This window comes from Acomys minous (assembly GCF_964271855.1).
Source record: "Acomys minous genome assembly, chromosome: 1".
NCBI lineage: Eukaryota > Metazoa > Chordata > Mammalia > Rodentia > Muridae > Acomys > Acomys minous.
The window spans coordinates 44,669,543-44,688,542 of NC_140483.1; positions in this window are offsets into that span (position 1 = coordinate 44,669,543).

The window sequence follows — 19,000 nt, forward strand, 5'->3', positions numbered from 1 at the left end:
TATTCGTATTACATCTCAATTGTTAGCACTTCCCCTGTTTCCTCCCATTCTTCCCTCCCTCCCACTTCCCCCTTTCTCCCCTCCCCTATGTCTGTGATTGAGGGAGACCTCCTCTCCCTATATATGCTCTTAGGATATCGAGTCTCTTCTTGGTAACTTGCTATCCCTCTTCTGAGTGCCACCAGGCCTCCCCATCCAGGGGACATGGTCAGAAAAGGGGCACCAGAGTTCGTGTGAGAGTCAGATCTCACTCTCCACTCAACGGTGGAGAATATCATGTTCATCGGCTAGGTCTTGGTAGGGGTTCGAAGTTTACTACCTATATTCTCCTTGGCTGGTGCCTTAGTTTGAGGAGGACCCCAGGACCCAGATCTGCCTGTCATTAAGTTCTTTTTGTAGGTTTCCAGGACCCTGTGGGTCCTACTATTTCCCCATTCTTCCATGCTACTCTCACCTAAAGTCTCAATAGGATGTCCTCTCCTCTGACCCACTTTCCTGGTAAGTAAAGTTTTTCATGGTACGTATCCCTTGGACTAGTGTTTTGATATAAGTGAGTATATACCGTTTGTCTCTTTTTGCTTCTGGGTGAACTCACTCATTATGATAATTTCTAGATCAATCCATTTGTCCACAAATTTCGGGAATTCCTTGTTTTTAATAGCTGAGTAGTATTCCATAGTGTAAATGTACCACAGTTTCTTAGTCCATTCTTCTACTGAGGGACACTTAGGCTGTTTCCATGTTCTGGCTATTATGTATAAATCAGCTATGAACATGGTTGAGCATATGTCCCTATTGTGTGTTAGGGCATTTTCTGGGTATATTCCTAGGAGTGGGATAGCTGGGTCTTAAGGAAGCTCTATTCTCATTTTTCTGAGAAAGCGCCAGATAGCTTTCCAAAGTGGTTGTACTAGTTTGCATTCCCACCAGCAATGAAGGAGTGTTCCTCTCTTTCCACATTTTTGCCAACATGTGGTGTCATTTGAGTTTTTGAACTTAGCAATTCTGATGGGTGTAAGATGGAATCTCAGTGTCGTCTTGAGTTGCATGTCTCTGATGACTAATTAGGATGAGCATTTCTTTAAGTGTTTCTTGGCCATTTGATATTCCTCTGTTGAGAATTCTCTGTTAAGTTCCAAGCCCCATTTTGCAATTGGGTTGTTTGGTTTTGTGGTGTTTAATTTCTTGAGTTCTTTATATATTTTGGATTTTAAACCTTTGTCAGATGAAGAGTTGGTGAAGATCTTTTCCCAGTCTGTAGGCTGTTGCTTTGTTCTACTGACAGTGTCTCCTGCCTTACAGAAGCTTCTTAGCCTCATGAGGTCCAATTTATTAATTGTTGACATTAAGGCCTGGGCTGTTGGTGTGCTGTTCAGGAAGTTGTTTCCTGTGCCTATGTGTCCCAGGCTCTTCCCCACTTTTTCCTCTAACTGAATTAATGTCTTTGGTTTTATGTTGAGGTCTTTAATCCACTTGAACTTGAGTTTGTGCATGGTGACAAATAAGGGTCTAATTGCATTTTTCTACATGTAGACATCCAGTTAGACCAGCACCATTTGTTGAAGATGCTATCATTTTTCCATTGAATAGATCTGGATTATTTGTCAAAAATCAAGTGAGCAAATGTGTGTGGATTCATCTCTGGGTCTAAACCCTTTTATCTGCAATGATGATCTGCCTACACAATATGCTGATGCAATAATATGACAAAAGTCATACGAGTAACCAACCCCAATCTGATTGAGTTAAGGCCCACTCCATAAGAAGGATTCCATGACTGCTCAGGTGGATAAAAACCTGGAACTAGAAAGGCCACAAACCTATAGGAAAATGAAAGACACTGTTCTGCTGAAGGACCATAGCAATATAATAACTCCTAATGACATTCAACTGTACTCATAGATTAGTGTCTTGCTCAATCACCATCAGAGAACCTTCTACCTGAAATAGGTGAGAATAAATACAGAAATCCATAACTAGACAATCTGTAGAGTGAGGTACCTTGAAACACTGAGTTCTAAATGGAATAATTACCCAAAAATTTCCCACTTGAGGCTCAGAGAACTTTGTAGAAGAGGAAGTGGAGAGATTATAAGAGTCAGAGAATTGGAACATACCAGGACAACGGGACCTTATAGGTCTAATAGGACTGAGAGACATATGAACTCAGAGACAGTGGCAGCATGTATAGGGGCTACAGAGGTCCAAAGCAGATGGAGTCTCAGTACTGAGAGGGAGAAGAGGACAGGATCTCCTATACCTAAGAAGCTTTCTCCAACTAAAAACCTCTGAGAAAAAGAAAGAAAGAAAGAAAGAAAGAAAGAAAGAAAGAAAGAAAGAAAGAAAGCATTTTCCAATGTAGTCTCACTGAACATACAAAGCACATTCAATGGCATGTCCCAGGCTCAGCAGTTGATGGCCGAAACAAAATGAATTCAGTGGTAATTGTGGGAATTGTTTTGTATTACAATGGCTTGTCTGGGAATTTTATTTAACCTTATGATCTTTGGTCTTTTACTTATATATCATGAGTTTTAATTTTGTGTTTGTATGGGTTTTCTAGTGAGTATGTGAGTCTATGTGTGTGAGTATGTGCTTTTTTTCTTTGTTTCTTCTTCAGTTTGTTTGTTTGTTTGTTTACTTTTATTTTGTTCGTTTAATTATTTGCCTGTTTGTTTTTTTAAAGAAAGACAAGGCAGTTATGGGTTTGGAAGGAGGGCTAAATGGAAAATGTAGAAAAACTGGGATCTAAGAGGATTTTAGGGACACAATTTTGTTATATCTCATTAGTATTCATATCTGAAATGATAAAATAATTTATTATATACTCTTGTAAATTATACTATTAATATTATAAATACATGCATGCAGTGTGTGTGGTGTGTGTGTGTGTGAAATTTGCAATCATTAGTAGTGTTATAAATATATAATGGTACCAAGTCTTTCAAGGTTTTAACTATTTTCTTTTGGAACTTATATCATTCACATTAAGTGGAATGAGAATTAGGCATCATGGAGAAAAATGTAACTGAAATATAATTATTTGTGGATGGTATTAAAGTTGAGTCCCTTTGTTTCTTTACAATCCGTGCACCAAGCAGTAGTACCTATGCATTATATTACTTGATCTGATGGTATGATCTGCTTCAACCATAAGCATTTGCTGAAGTGATACAGAATGATTTCTATACTGTATCAGAAAAGATAGTGAAATGCCTTTGATTACACATGAACTTCTACTTGAAGTGTTTAGCCACTGGATATGGATTTATCTCAACAAGACACTGCCATATTTTAAGAGTCCTTGCCTCGCCCAGGATATGTGAAGCAACCCCAAGTATCATACCTTTGTGGTCAGATTATTCTAGACCCTCCCTCCCTCCCTGTCCCCTCTGACCCCTTTTTTATACCTCAAAAAAAGGGGAATTCCCCTTTCTATCCACTCCAGCTCCTGAAGTTATATCAGGACTGAGCTTCTCCTCTTGCCCTGTGGCCAGCAAGGCAGTCCCTCCAGGGCGAAGTTATCAAAGAGCTGGTAAGAGCATCCATGTCAGAGACAGCCTCTGCTACCATTACTAGAGGACCCACATGAAGCCTGAGCTTCCTATAAGCTACATCTCTGTAGTGGGGCTAAGTCCAATCCATGCAAGGTCTTTGGTTGGTGTTTCAGTCACAGTAGACCCCTCTGAAACCTGGTTAGTGTTAGTTGGCTCTATTGGGCTTCTTCAGAATCTCCTGTCACTTCCAGGTACTTTTCTCCTTTCCCCTTTTCCCACAACTCTCTATGTTTCACTGAGTGTTTGGCTCTGAGTGTCAGCATCTCTTTCCAGGTGCTATTGGGTAGAATCTCAGAGGACAATGCTGTGAGGCTTCTGTCTGAAAGCATAGCAGAGTATTGTTAATAATGTCAGGGGTTGCTTCCCTCCCAAGAAGTGCGTCTTGGGTTGAGCCAGGCATTGGTTGGGCATTCCGTAAATCTATGCTCTATCTGCTCTATCTTTATCCCTGAAAGTCTTGTAGGAAGAATGAATTTTCTGACGAAGTTTTCGTGGGTGGGTTGTTGTTCCCCTCCCTCTACTAAGAGACTTGTCTAGTTAGAGCGTATAATCTTCAGACTCTATGGACCCTTTTTACTAGGAGTCTCTTCTAGAGTCCTTCTCATATTCTCCCAGGAATCTACCCAGCTTGTCCCAGACACGTACCTGTCCACATTTTTCCTATTCTCTACAGGCCTTCTACCCTGCAGTCCTCCCCCCCACCCTTCCCCCAGGTCTGATCTCTACCCTCATATCTCTCTATGCTCCCTGTCCTAACTTGTTCTTTCTTTTCAGCCACTACCCCTGTCTATTCTATTTACCCTTCTGAGTCAGATTTAAGAATACTCCCTCGGATGCCCCCTTGTTTATCTTCTTTGGGTCTTTGCACTGCAGTATGTTTATCCTGTTCTACATGGATAAAATCTACTTATAAGTGAGTGTATACCATATGTGTCTCTCTGAGTCTGGATTACCTCATTTTGGAGGATCTTTTCTAGTTCCATCCATTTGCCTGCAAATTTTGTGATTTCTTTGTTTTTAATAGCTGAGTTGCATTCCATTTTATATATGTACCAGTTTCCTTATGCATTTTTTTTTCAACTGAGGGATATCTAGGTCGTTTCTAGATTCTGGCTATTATGAATAAAGCTGCTATGAACATAGTTGAGCAAGTGTCCTTGTTATGTGGTAGAGTGTCTTTTTTGGACTATACCCAGAAGTGGCATAGCTGGGTCTTGAGGTAGTTTCAATGTAATCCGTATCAAAATAACAATACAGCTCTTTACAGATCTTGAAAGAACAACTCTAAACGTAATACGGAAAAAAATTCAGAAAGGCTAAAACAATTCTATACAATCAAAGAACGTCTGGAAGTATCTCCATTTCTGACTTCAAGCTATACTATAGAGTAATAGCAATAAAAACTACATGGTACTGCCATACAAATAGACTGGTTGATGATGGAATTGAAAAGAAGAAGCAGAAATAAACCCACACACCTACAGATACTTGAATTTGACAAAAGAGACAGAACCATATGATGGAAAATAGCTTCTTCAACAAATGGTGCTAGTCTAATTGGATGTCTATATGTATAAAAATACAAATAGAGCCACATTTATCACCCTGCACAAAACTCAAGCCCATGTGGATCAAAGATCTCAACATAACAACAGATACACTAAATCTCTTAGAAGAGAAAGTGGGGAAAAACCTTGAACTCATTGGCATAGGAAACAACTTCCTGAACGGGACATGAAAAATCTCAGGCTCTAAGATCAACAATTAATAGATGAGACCTTTTGAAAACAAAAACCTCCCTTAAAGCAAAGGACAATTTCAGTAGAATGAAAAGACAGTCTACAAATTGGAAAAAGATCCTCACCAATCCCACATCTAACAAATGCCTAATACCCAAAATGTATGAAGAACTCAAAACATTAAACACCAGCAAATAAAATCACCTAATTGAACATGGGGTACAGAACTAAGCAAAGGATTCTCAACAGAAGAATCTTGAGTGGCCGAGAATCACTTAAAGAAATGGTCAACATCCTTAGTCATAAGGGAAATGCAAATGACTCTGAGACTTCATCTTACACCTGTCAGAATGGCTAAGATAAAAAATTCAAGTGACCACACATCCTGGCAAGGATGTTGAGAAAAGGAAAAACTCCTCCAGTGCTGCTGAGAGTGCAAATTTGTACAACCACTATGGAAATCAACCTGAAGCTTTCTCAGAAAGTTGGTTTTGAGTTTTCTGATCAGCCCCCACAAACATAGTCTAACATACTGTTCTATTTGAATTGTTGATCCATAGCATGTGTAAACCTCTTAAAATCTTCCTTTAAGATACTGAGTTTTGAGGTATTTTATACTCAGTAAAAATAACAGCTGCTTGCCTATATGGTTGCCATTTAAATTTTAATAACTATTTTCAATATTTTTAAGGGCTACGAATTAAAAACAGTATACTCTAGGTTTCATTTAAATACAGAGAGAAAACTCTGGAATCCCAGATGTTTCTGACTTTCCAAGTATGGGGATAAGCCTGAATTAGAAATGGTAGGAGTTACTTTCATAGGCTGGCAGCAGTTCTGTTCTGTGAGAACAGCTGCTGCCTTTAAGAGAGTTAGGCTTCCACAGATTCAAAAGCAAAACTAACATTGGCTTCTTTAAAAGCACATTATTGCTTTGTTTACTCTGCCCAAATGACAGGCACAAACAAATATATCCTTATTTAGAATTCAGAGATTAAAAATGGGTACTGACATATTGTCTTCAAGTGTTTTAGTCACATGTGCTTCTGGTTCATGAATAGTGCTATCAAAATATAGATATTTTCAACATGCATATAGGCTAAATTCAATTTCTAAAAATACTCTTTTTGAATTCTATCATAGTAAGGAAAGGACCAGGTACTAAATCTGTGAACACCTTGGACACTTCAAGAGGATGAGGCCCTGCTCCCTCTCATTTATAGTAAGATAACTATGACTCAATTGGCAATAGAGATAGAGTAACTTCAAAACACCTTGACTGTCAATGTTTCCAGTTTAACTTATTTTTGAATAGGTTATATTTGCATATTAATAATGAAATAATTATTGCATAATAATAATGAAATATCTTGGTGATAAAGGTCTCAGCTTTAATAATGAACCACAGTATGTTTACATGCGAATTTTATGAAAACAGATACAAACTCGGTCATTTTCTAAAAGGATATCTCTATTGAGCAAATACTACAAATAGATTGGCCTGTGGGCAAGCCTGTGGATCATTTCTTCATTGAGGATTTTTATAGAAGGGCCTCATCACAGAGCATGGTTCTATCCCTCAGCTGGTAGATCTGTGTACTACAAGGAATCAGGCTGAGCCAGCCACTAGGAACAAGCCAGTAAGCAGCACTCCTCCATGGTGAACTACAGGCTGTAAAATGATAATAAACCCAATTCTCTCCAAGTTGCCTTTGGATAGTGGAAGAAACTGTAACTAAGATAATAAATACATCTTGTATCTTAGTCAGAAGATAATATTATAAAGTATTTTCAGTGTACTTTCATTCTAACTGCAACTTGTGACAGAGGTTCAAGAATTGAATCTTTCTACTCTAACATCAAGCTTGCATTCAAAACTTTTGTCTGCATGGATGTACCGTGAGCATGTAGTAGCCACAGAGGCCAGGAGAGGGTGCTGAGTTCCCTGAGACCACTAACGGTAACTAGTCATGTGGGTGCTGGGAACTGCAGTCTGGCTCTTCAGAAGGGCAACAAGTCCGCATAACCACTAAGCATCTTTCCATCCCCTCACAGAAGTGCTGTAATGTAATGTCATTTTGGGTTTGTAATTTTTAGATTAGGATGGTGAACTTTCATCACAGATTTGAATATATTTGATAGAAATTCATCCTCATCATCCTCCATACATTTTTATCAGTATTTCTATATACAAGGAGATGAGATATTTCTTGAAAACATAATGTAGGACTGCTTCCTTCCTTGCAAAGATAACATTGTAGTATGGCCTCTGGTGCCTATTTATATACCCACCCAACCCCCTAAAACACATTAATCCTTTGTGCTATTGTATTTTATTTTTCTTAAGGCTTGGTTATTTACACTATTCATCAGAAGAAATACCCAATATTTTAGACTTATCATTAGAATTACAATTTTACTTTGACATATATGATAATGCAAACATTGATAGTTAAGATAATTGACAAAAATATTCTATTTAAAAACAAAGTTATCTTAATTAGCAAGACTACTTGAAAAAGAGCTACTTAAGGGCTCGGCATGTGGGGAGGCAGAGGCAGGCAGATCTCTGTGAATTTGTGGCCAGCCTGGTCTACAAAGCGAGTCCATGACAACACAGAGAAACCCGGTCTCAAACAAAACAAAACAAAACAAAACAAAACAAAAAAACAAAAAACAAAAACAAAAACAAAAAAACAGACAAACGCTAAGAAGATGTACTGGAAGAGAAAGACCTAGTGAGCATTTTAATATTAGTGGTTATAATAGTTTACACTAAAACACTTCGAATGTGTGTATGTTGTAAAACCTTGAAAGTCTTAATGAGGTGACTGAATTAATTGGATCTTTGCTGTGTCCTTTGTCTTGTTTTGATGTCAGTGAGGATATCTAATAGATGATTCAACAGAATCACAACAGTAGTACATGATCCAGCCTTACAGAGGGAAAATCAGGACTAATTCAGTAGTGATAGCTTGAACAATAGGCATGGCCTGGGCCTCAATGCTGATCACAATGAAGATTTCATCAATATCTGGCTTAACATGCCAGTTATCTCAAGGCTATTTCTGCTTCATAAGTAATATATAATTAACAATACTATTGTGTGTCTGAAAAAGTTGATAAAATTGTTTTAAGGATTCATGAGATAATAATACATAAGGTTTTTGGGAGGGGTTATCTTTTGAGTCAAATACAAAAGAGCACACAAAAAGAAAAGTTTAGGATTATTGTGATTAGGTCAATAATAGGGTGTTTTTATTCTTCTTTTCAATCTAGTTCCCAAAGCAAATTCTAAAAGATTTTTTTTATTCTTCTACCACCTTGCAGACAACAATATAGGAAAGAGAAGCCAAATAATACTCTTCAGACCAGGGTTGTTGGCTGTTTCAAATCTTGAAACTCCTTTAGAATTAAATTTCTAATAGTGTCGTGATATTTAATGTTCTTTTCTTTCTTTTCTTTTCTTTCTCATCTAGTAATAAGTAGATCTTTAGACTAGCACTCAAAGCCCATTGAACAGAGAGATGAAAGTCTAGAAAAAGTCTGAAAAAGGAAAGAAAAGGTTTGTTGATAGCAGTCTTGACCGATAATAAACCGGTGACAACTAGTGGAAAAGGATTAAAGAAAGGCAAAACAATTAAAAGGCAGTTGAAGGGACAGACAGCGTCACCAGCCACAATTCTGCCACAACAGTAGTCCAAATTTTTACTGTATAAAGTCTTTAGCAGTGACTTTATGTTGGTGTATCAAATTTTAAGGCAGGAGAAGAGGTTCTTGGACAAAAAAATGCTTCTGATAATACAATATGTGCTCAAAAATTCAGAAAGACAGGGCTCTCCCTGCCTCTTCCCTCCTGCTGTTTGCCTTCAGGCTATTTCACTGCTCATTAGCACCTTCACCAGAGTGGGCAGGGAAAGAAAGTTGCAGCAACAGAGGCAGTCAATTTCAGTTCTCATTAGAAGCTCTCACACACCAAAAATACGGTGGGCGGAGTCTGATGTAAGAGCGAAAGAGAATTCAGGATTATCCATGTTATTCTCTTGTCCAAATCATTCTGCCCCCTGAATATCAGACATAATTGCATGGTGAGTATATTTTAAAACATTTTTCATGGTAATTACCGACATATCTGCAGAAGAGAAACAAAGCACTCTGGTGGAATAATTATCTAGGTCAGCAGTTGTCAGAGCTTGATCAGAGCACCTGCACGGGTTTTAAATTTTTCTGTAATGACAAAATGTTGGGCTTCACTCATGGAGTTTCTGATTGAATAGGTGTTCGTTGATGCCCCAGAATATGAATTTCTATCAGGTTCCTCCATACAACTGCACCTGCAGTATCACACACCATCAAACCTCAGGAATCTATGTGACTGGAAAACATTGCAAACAACTGACCTATTTTAATGTTTCCTTAGCATCAGGTCTATCAATCTTGATGTTATTTCTTATCAGAGTTCTGACAGCCATGTTATCATTTTTTGACGTAGCCTAACTTGTACGTGAAAAGAGAAGGAACACACTCAATTGCTGTGAAACTTCTCTGGCCACACTGAAAAGGACTAATGGCTAAAATATGCACAAAAAGAACATTAAACACTTCAAGCAGGGGAAATTTCTCTATTAATATATATGCATATACATGTGTATGTAAAAACATTCAGTGAAAAAAAAAGTACTCCCTACTCAATGACCTCTGGGTCAGGGATGAAATTTTAAAAAATAAATAAAAGAAATTAAAGGCTTCATAGAATTCAATGAAAATGAAAGCACAACTTACAAAAACTTATGGGACACAAAAAAAGCAGTGCCAAGAAGAAAATGTATAGCACTAAGCACCTTCATAAAGATATTGGAGAAATCCCATATTAGCAACTTAACAGCCCACCTGAAATCTCAAGAAGAAAAATAAACAGACACACTCAAAAGAAGTAGAGTTGAATTAAATTTTTTCCTCCTCAATTAATACAGTAACTCATTAAAGCAGTAGCTTTTTAAAAACCAGCTACTTCCCCAATGAAAGACACAGAGAAACTATGGTTTATTTTTAAGCTGCAAGAACTACACTGGGCAGAATTTGAACTACTCTCATCTTAATACTCTTAAAACCCAAACAAAAACCAATAACTTGCCAATATGATGACTCCTTTGGTGGTTTCTACTCCATGGGTCTCTTTCTCCAGGCATCTGCTTGACAGTTCTTCCTCAACCTCAACGTGAAACCCCGCCTTCCACTTCCTGTCCTTCTCACCAAATGTTTGGTCAACAGTTCTTTATTGACAGCTGCTACATCCATCCAAGGCATTGATCCATACAGTAGACAGCTGGAAATCACCAAACTCCAGGCTGAAACAAATAAATTAGAAATAAAGAGACCAACTCAAAGAATTAAAGAAACCGACAGCTGATTCTTTGAGAAAATCAACAACATAGACAAACCTTTAGCCAAACTAACTAAAAGGCAGAGAGAGAGGGTACTCATATAAATGAAATAATAAATGAAAAGAGAGACATAATGACAGACACTGAGGAAATCCAAAGAATCATGGGGTATTTCTTTAAAAGTCTATATGCCATAAAATTGGAAAATCTAAATGAAATGGACAACTTTCTTGTTAGCTACCAATTACTAAAACTGAATCAATAGATTCAGCAAGGAATTCTACCAGAGCTTCAAAGAAGTGCTAACACCAATCCTCTCCAAACTATTCCACAAAATAGAAATAGAAGGAGCATTGTCAAACTCAGTCTATGAGGCTACAGTCACTTTGATACCAAAATCACACACAGACCCAACAAAGAAATATAATTTCAGACCAATTTTCCTTACGAATGTAGATCAAAAATACTCAACAAAACACTCACAAACTGCTTCCAAGAACACATCAAAGCTATCATTCACCATGACCAATTATGCCTCATTCCAGGCATGCAAGAGTTGTTCAATACAAATACATCAATGTAATCCATCATATAAACAAACTGAAAGAAATAAAAACATGATCATGTCCTTAGATGCTGACAAAGAATTGACACAATCGAACATGTAAAAAGTCTTGGCGAAATCAGGGATAAAAGGCACATACCTAAGCTTATTAAAGGGAATATGCAACAAGCCTATATAGCCAACCTCAAACTAAGTGAAGAGAAACTTAAATCAATTCCACTGAAATCGGGGACACCACAAGGCTGTATTCTCTCTTGGTATCTCTTCAACATAGTACTTAAAGTCCTAGCTAGAGCAATACAAAACGTAAAGGAGATCAAACGGATATAAATTTGAAAGGAAAAAGTCAAAGTATCACATAAGTGATCCTAAGACTCTACCACGGAATTCTACTGCTGATAAACACATTCAGCAAAGTGGCTGAATACAAAATCAATTCAAAAAATCAGTAGCCCTCCTTTATACAAAAGACAAGGAGGCTGAGAAAGAAATTAGTGAAACAACACCCTTCACAATATCCACAAAAAACGTCAAGACTCTGAAGGAAGAAATTGAAGAAGATATCAGGAATGGAAAGATCGCCCATGCTCATGGATTTGTAGGATTAACATGGTAAAAAAAAATGACTATCTTAACAAAAGCAATCTACAGATTCAATGCAATTTTTATAAAAATGCCAAGACAATTCTTTACATAGCATGAAAGAACAATTCTCAACTTCATTTAGAAAAAAAATCTTAGAATAGCTAAGAAAATAATATACAATAAAAGATCTTCTGGTGCTATCTCCATCCGTGATCTCAATCTGTAGTATAGACCAATCATTATAAAAACAGCATGGTAGTGGTATAGAAATAAACAGGTGGATGAATGGAATAGAATCAAAGACCCAGAATTAAACCCACACACCTATGGTAACTTGATTTTTGACAAAGAAGCTAAAACCATACAATGGAAAAAAAATAGCATCTTCAACAAATGCTAGTCCAACTGGATGTCTACTTGTAGAAAAATGCAAATTGATCCTTATTTATCATCCTGCACAAAACTGAAGTACAACTGGATTAAAGACTTCAACATAAAGACAGACATATGAAGTCTGTTAGAAAATAACAAGTGGGGAAGAACCTTAAGCTCATTGATAAAGGATACAACTTTCTGAGCAGAACACCAATAGCTCAGGCTCCAAGGTCAACAATTAATAAATGGGACCTCATGAAAAGGAAAAGCTCTGCAAGTCAAAAGACACTGTCAACAGAACAAAATGACAGCCTACCACCTGAGAATATATCTTTACCAACCCTACATGTGACTGAGGGCTAATATTTCAAAATATATAAGAACTCAAGAAATTAAACACCACCAAACAAAATAATGCAATTTAAAAAGTGAGGTACAGAACTCAACATAGAATTCTCAACAGAACATTGAATATCTGAGAAACACTTAAAGAAATGCTCAGTGTCCTTAGTCATTAGAGAAATACAAATCAAAAGGACTTATGCCTACCAGAATGGCTAAGATCAAAAACTCAAATGTCTCACATGCCAGTGAAGATATGGAGAAAGGGGAATACTCCTCCATTGCCAGTGGGAGTACAAACTTATACAAGCACTGTGGTAATCAATGTGGAGCTTTCTCAGAAAATTTGGAATAGTTCTACCTCAAGTGATCGCTATACTACTCCTGGGCATACACCCAGACGAATCTCCACCATATAGTTAGGACATTTGCTCAACTATGTTCATAGCAGCTTTATTTTTAATAGTCAGAATCTGGAAACAAGCTAGATTTCCCTCAAGCAAAGAATGGACAAAGAAACTGTTGAACATTTACACAACAGATACTACTCAGCTATTAAAAACAAGGAAATCTTGAAATTTGCAAGGAAGTGGATGGAACTAGAAACCATCCTGAGTGAGGTAACCCAGACCCAGAAAGACAGGCATGGCATATACTCACTTATAAGTAGATATTAGCCACATAATACAGGATAACCACACTATAATATACAGACATAAAGAAACTAAATAACAAGGAGGACCATGGGAAGAATGCTTAATACTCATTCAGAAAGACAAATAAAATAGACACCTGTAGCAGTTGAAGAAAAAGAATAGGAAGGGAACCTACCACAGTGGTTCTCTGAAAGATCTTCCCAGCAGGGGATCCAAGCACATGCTGAGACACACATCAAAACTTAGTGAAGGAGCACAAGGAGTCTTATGGAAAAGCTGGGGAATAGAAGGATCTGGAGGGGTCAGCAGCTGCACAAGGAGAGCAATGGGGCCAGTAACTCCGGGCGGAGGAGAGGGCTGCTGCAGAGACTGATGTATCAACCAAGGACCATACATGGTGAGGACCTATAACGTCTGCTCAGATGTGGTAGGGAGGAAGCTCCCTCTCCTTGTGGGAATCATAATATAGGGAGTAGGGAATACTTCCAGCCTGGATTCTCTTGTCAACTCATTGATCACTTCCCCCTGGTGTGGCAGCCTTGCCAGGCCACAGAGGAAGAGGATACAGACAGCCAAGATGAGATCTGATAGGCTGACGTCAGATGTTATGGGAGGAGGTCTCCCCCTTTCTGAGGATTAGAGTGGGAGGGTGGCAAGGGCGGGGCTATGATAGGGTTGTAAAATGAACAAACTAAAAGTAAAAATAATAAAATCAAAAGTTTTTGTTTGTTTGTTTTGTTTTAAAGAGAACAAAGTGGTGTGTATGAGAGTATGAGAGGGTCCCAAATGAAAGAAATGGAAGTGAGGAATGATTTAATTATAATTTCAGAAAATTAAAAAGATACTTCTAAAGCACAGGTGTTAGACATTTACTTTCAAGTTAATTTTCATAGAAGACATATTTTAAACAATTAATTAACTAATTAAAGCTATCGAGTCACTAGTTTTCCTTTTTTTTGGTGTAATTATCATAGTAGCATTTATTATTTGAAAAAGAAATGCACACAAATATAAAGGGAATACTACTTCCTACTTCTCAGTGCTTACTCCTTGTCTGAAGACAGCAGCTTATACAACTTCGTTGAAGAAATGCACTCCCAGGCATCAGAACACACAATGATACATACTACAGGCTATGAAATAGTGTGTGTGCTAAATCATCACTATATATACTTAGGGAAATACATTTCGTTCATCTTAAGATTAACATTCAGTTTTAGACAAAGGCAAAATATTCAATGTCCCTCTTTAGTTGTTCTTCTTTCGTCCTCCTTCTTTTTCAACACAATTGTGTAATATTTTAGCTTTCTTTATATATATATATATATATATATAGTTTTTGGATGCCAACTTTAGGGGTTTTTCGGGTCCATGTGACAATTGTAACATAAGTGGAAGGTATTTTGTAGGCATTTTAAAGTTTCTAGAATGTTCTTAATTTTTGTTTTGTTGAGCTTGGGGTTTTATTTGTTTATTTGCTTTTTGTGGGATGTGGTCTATCTTATTCCAGGCCAGTTTCCTCATTACTCTACCTTGGATGCTGGAGTTCTAAGTCTGTGCCACTAGTGTTGTTTTATGCAGTGCTTGGTGATCAGTAGGCCAGCACTGTGCTTACTAACATATATTTCTAGCATCTAAAAACATCACTGGAACCTTAAAATTGTAGTCATCTATTACTTACCTGTCTGGGTAATCAAACCAAAGTGCTAGACCCCATTCTTGAATTTCTGGTTGACGGATCAGATGGAGTCTGACCTTTGCATGGCCTGAAAGTGACTGGTTTATGCTGCTGGTTCACAAGTTTAGAAATCAGAAACTTAGAAGAAGTGCAATTATTTTTTGTTTGTTTTACAGATGTTGATAATACAGTGTCACTAATTAGTTACAAGCAGCAATCCCACCATGTAATGAAATGTACATTTTGTGGATGACTGGACATCTTAAAACACAAAGTACTGAATACTACAGGACTAACTGCTCAGGAAATTTGTTTTGTTTTATTTTAGTTATTTATGCCCTCCATTATTTCTACTCAAATGTATATAGACTGTATAAGTACACTTAATGTAAATATATAAATCTAAAATGCCATTCTTAATTGTTAAGTTTTTGTAGATAACTCAATTTCATATTTTCTTTTATTTTTAGGGTACATACTTAATAGTTACAGTGGCTTTTACTTTTAAATTAGTCATAGCTCTCTATGTAGATGTCCTTCATTTTTATTATATAAATAAGTACTTAAAATTTTGCCTTAGATACCTTCAACATAAACTATAAGTTCTAATGAAAAGTTGAAAGTTGTGAAGTTTAAGCAATGATACAAATTACCAAATATGTTTCCAGTAAGACTGTATAAATTGTTTGTCCATTCAAAGCTACTAGTTCCAATTTTTTCCTATTTGTCAAAATTATAGTAATTAACAAAAGCAGTATTACAAGACACTCAATTATATAATAATTAGAGTCAGAGATTCAAATCTAATTTCTAAACTGAAATCTGCACTCTAACAATTCTAGTTATGTGACAAGTGTAATTAAAGTCTACATATTTATTTTTCATGTTCCATTTATTTGCTAAACACTCAAAACTATATGGAGCAACAATTGTAAGCAAAGAATTGAGAAGAGACTTGAGAAAATGTCAAACATTAATTTTGCTTTGCCAAGATTGCATCAGATAATCTTCTCGAATTGCTTTATAGAGTATACAAAAAAAAAAAAAAAAAAGCTAGGTTCCAAACACCAATGTTAGTGACATAAACCTAGATGTGCAAGTATTTCTGTGAAAGGTTGAACTATATAATATTTGGAGTTTATACCCAGAAGTGATGTAGTTTGGGTTTATTTCCAGAAATGGATAGTATTTCTTTTTTTTTTTTATGTTGAGTTTGCTTTTATGTTTTCTTTTTTTTAATTAATTTATTCTTGTTACATCTCAATGGTTATCCCATCCCTTGTATCCTCCCATTCTTCCCTCCCTCCCATTTTCCCCTTATTCCCCTCCCCTATGACTGTTCCTGAGGGGGATTACCTCCCCCCTGTATATGCTCATAGGTTATCAAGTCTCTTCTTGGTAACCTGCTGTCCTTCCTTTCTAAGGTTAGTTTTTTTGTTTGTTTGTTTGTCTGTTTCTGGAAATTCTGTATAGATTTCCATATGGCTAAGATAATTTATATTCACGCCAGCAGTGTATTTACTGAAAAATTGTGGTATATAAGCATATTGGATTTTAGTCATCTATAATATTTTTATATAGTAGCAAGTATATGTTTGCATATATACAATAATATGCATAAAGAGTTGTTCACATGATGAAGCAATGTTTAGGGATTATCTCACTAGAATTGTTGTGATAAAAATCACATTGAATATACTAATTAGGCAAAAATTATTGGAGGTAATATTGAAGGAATCTGACTGAGTAGTACAGCTATAATGTATAAAAAACATTGAGACAATCTGAATGGCTATCATGAAGAAACAAGTAACAAATGCTGGAAAGAATGTTGGGGAAAGGGAAACCTTATACACTTCCGATAAGGATGGCTAATAATATGGTCCCTTATGGGAGTCAATAAATAGACCCCTCAAAAATTTAAAAATTGAAGCAAATGTATATTCAGGCATATGGAAGAATTCAGTTATGTTTGTTTCCTGGGAAATGAATGAATTGAGTGTTAGATCTATAAGTAAAATAAATCTGTCCCAGAAAGAAAAACATGTTGTCTTCCTTTGTGAATCTCTGACTTAGATAAATCTGATAGGTTATCTCCACCAACAAAAAAAGCCAATCCAAGTCAGATAAAAAGTATAAAAAGGCAAGATTATTTGGAAAACAGGGCTCTTAGGTGAGTTCAATCCACCCAAACTAGAATTTTAAGGATTGTTGGGAAAGGAAAAAGATGTGTCTGCCTCCAGCAGGATTGCCTCTGAGGCTGAGAGGAGGAGTTGGGCTCAGGCCTTGGGAAGCTGGAGACTGGAGGTGAGGGAGCCTGGGCAGTCTTAAGGAATAATAAGAACGTGGAAGCTTTCTTTGGAGGACGGGGCAGGGTTGGAGAGAGTGAAGGATTTACGGGAGTGGGTAACTGGAGATGACAACCAAAGGAAATCAAACACGGTATGACACAGAAGCAGAAAGAGAATTGAGAGAATATCAGGAAGAGGGAAAAAAATGGGAACTAAGATAGGAGAGTGTGGAGGGTGAATATGATCTAAGCACATGATAAACTTGTAAACAAACAAACAAACAGACAAATAAACAAATAAAAACCCTCTAAAATACTGCCCTGAGCCAGCAGTTGGGGCATACACCTTTAATTCCAGTGCCTAGGAATGCAGAGGAAGGCTGATCTCTCTGAGTTTGGGGCTAGCTTGGTCTACAAAGTAAGTCTGGGACAGCCAAGGCTACAGAGAGAGACCCTGTATAATGACTATGTGCCAATAAAAATAAGTGAAAAGTTACTCTTTGCTGTGTAGGTATAAAAATGTTTTCCATCATGAGTCATTCATGACTTTTCTAAATGAATTCTCTTAAACTTTCCATGAAAGTTTTATACACTGCTCATAGCCATATGGATTCTTGGTTTTGTTTCTTTTAGATTATTTGAACATTGCTTCTACTAGCGCCACAGCGGCACGTAGGTTTCCTTCTTGAGCTCTTGAGAGCTGAGGGAAATCTGAATTAATCAAAAATTGGCATATTCTCACTGGCAAACTTTCCAGGGAGTTTCCTCTCTGCAAAGCCTGTGATACTATGGGAGGCAGCATCTGTTGCATCTTTGGCTTTGTTTGCTACATTGTAAAGACTTGGGTGTTGATTCTTTGTCATTCTGTTGAAGCTTATTTTTCTTTTTTCTTAATTGAAAGGCCAACAGCTGGCTCTTTTGTTACATTCATTTCCCCGTGTACCTTGAAAATAAGACTGATTTAAAATGCAATGGTGTAGTTGAGTCCTAAAAGTTGATCCACTTATTTGTAACAGGGATTTCTTAGACTGGACACATGGACCGTTTCAAGTTTATGCTCACTTCAACTCCTGTACACTTTGTTATATCTGATAAACTCCATTTGCTACAGACTAGGTGCTGAGCAATATGGGTTTCCAAAAAAACAAAAAACAAAAAACAAAAAAACCAAACCAAAACAAAACAAAACAAAAAAACCAAAAAGGCACAACTTCCTCCTGGAAGTATCCATAATGTCGGAGGAACACGAGGGACCAAAAGACAATGGAAATGTAAGCCTCAAGGTGGCAAAAACAAGGATGTGACTACACCATCTTACCACTCTCTTTCTAGAGTATACTCTTGTCTCTTGCTTTGCTTATCTAGTTAAACTCTCGGCAGCATGTTGCTTCTGGGTTAGAGAAAAGAGAAAATAGGAGACCTCCTTACAATACTTAACATACTTTGACTAAGTCATTATTTTCTGGGTTACATCACCCAGAAGGAGAAACATAATTTGAAATTATGTTTGGATTCTTTTCATTGTACTTTAACTGCAATTCATCATATTAAACAAGTCTGGAGAGATATTTTGACCAGACCACTGCACAGCCAGTGTTGTAATTTCTTCTATGGACATGCCCCATATGCGTGTACCACATTTGTTAAAGCACATGAAACTTCTGCTTTTAGAATTCTCCAGACACATTTATTAATTGTGGCTGACTTTTGTCATAAATTTGAACAGAAAACAAGAGAAGCAAAAACTATAGTAAACAATGTAATAAATTATGAGAGAAGCTCATTGCAAATAATATTTTCTAATATTTAATTTTACTATGTGCAATGAT